Consider the following 2,119-nt stretch of genomic DNA (forward strand, 5'->3'; position numbering starts at 1 on the left):
AGAAAACAAAAGAATAAAGAGAGCGAAAGCTCCCCCTATAAATAAGCATGAGTGAGTATAACAAAAAAAAGATATATAAAGATTGCTCCCCCTATCAAAATGCCTCATAGGATACATGAAATGAATGCTAAGGCAAAACATGTGAGCAAGCATAAATGAAAAAATATGCTAAATTTAACTCACATACAAGAAGACAATGAGAACACATATAGATATGTCATAATAAAGATAGTGTCTCATTATACTAACGTACAAATTATGTATAAGAATAGATTTATGAAACAAAAGAAGAGGAACATGAGAATCATGAAAAAAGAGTTTTCAAATAAAAACAAATCACTCAAATAAAATCATAAATCAAGATTTAAGTCCAAGAACAATGTTTGATCAATAAAGAAAGCTTTCTTTGTAGAACTTGATCAAACCACATATAGAATGCATTATAAGGCACAATTGAAATTTGAATCATCTATTTGTGCTATATAATGAACTCAAAGCAACAAATCAAAACAAAATTTTTGACTAAAGAAATGTAAGAGAGGCAACAATATTATATATCAAACTCTTAAGCTTGTTCCAACCCATATAAAGATTATTAGTACCCGGTAATCAAGATTTGGGAATAAACACCTAATAAACCCGTGGGGTTATATAAACACAAACCTCTCAACAAAAATCAAAACTAGTACTTATGAAAACAAAAGAATTGATCAAAGAAAAATTGTTTTCATATCCAAAAAAAATTTAAAACATAATTTTCAAAACCAAGAAAAAGAAACATGAAAACACTAAGAATTTTTGGTTTAAAAATCAAATATGTTTTGGTACCCAAGTATTCTTGGTACCAAAAAGTTTAGGGACATGACCTTGGTTTAAAAATCAAATATGTTTTGGTACCCAAGTATTCTTGGTACCAAAAAGTTTAGGGACATGACCCATATCATTTAAGCTCAAAGCTTTAGGGTTATGAACCCGTTTGGGTACATGTGGTGCACTAACATGGTTAAAGCAATAATTACTCAAATGACCCTTCCGATTGTACTATGTGCAATGAAAGAGATCCATTTGTTTTTGTGGACCATTAGCTCGTGTACGGGAATCATTTGCAAATAAAGATTGTCTTTTAAAATTATTTTGCAAATGAGAAATATTCTTAAACAATGGTCTATTTGGAACATATTACAACTTAGAAGCTTTTTGCATATCATAATAAAATTTTACAAGATATCCAAACCTACCACAAACATCACATTTAAAAACATGTGGTCTACTAGAAGCATTTGGCAAATGAGATTCCTTTTTCAAATCAAAATAATATTCAGCCAAATGACCAAAATGACCACATTGATCACACTTGAACACACTAGCATGCTTATGATGAACTTTGTGAGAAAGAGCATGTGAATGTGTAAGTGTACAAGATGAAGAAGCTACATGAGATGTACAAGAAGCATTAAAATTCTTATGTTTGTGTGCATCATAGCAAAATTTAGCTAGATGGCATTTACGGTCGCAAATAGAACACTTGTAAACTTTGCTATATATATGTGCATAATGAGTGGATGATTTTGACTTAGACTTGGCACACATATTCATAAGTTTCTTATGATTATTAATGTATATTTTAAAAGTTGAATCTAAAGATGAAATGCGATTATTCACAAGATTCAAATCTTCATTATTAGGCGCATATACATTTTTATTAGAAGTAGAACATAAATAGTCATTTATAAAAGAAGCAGTATCATTTTTTATGTGTTCTCTACTTCTAACATGGCATTATCTCTTTCATGAGTTAAAATAGCAAAGTTTGAAATTAAAGAATCATGATCCAATTTTAATTTATCATTCTAAATAGCAAAGTTTGAAATTAAAGAATCATGATCCAATTTTAATTTATCATTCTTTTCTTTGAGGATCATATTCTTATTAGAAATAGTATCAAACTTAGATGCTAACAACTCATGATCGGATTTCAAATCTTTATGCTTGCTTTTTAAGTCAATAAAATCTTTATGCAATTTGTTATAGTCATGCAATAATTTTTCACTAGCACAAGCAAGTTTATCACTAGATAAATCATTAATGGATTCGAACTCGTAAATCTCACTAGGGCTAT

This window comes from Asparagus officinalis, chromosome 1, assembly GCF_001876935.1.
Source record: "Asparagus officinalis chromosome 1, Aspof.V1, whole genome shotgun sequence".
Taxonomy (NCBI): Eukaryota; Viridiplantae; Streptophyta; class Magnoliopsida; order Asparagales; family Asparagaceae; genus Asparagus; species Asparagus officinalis.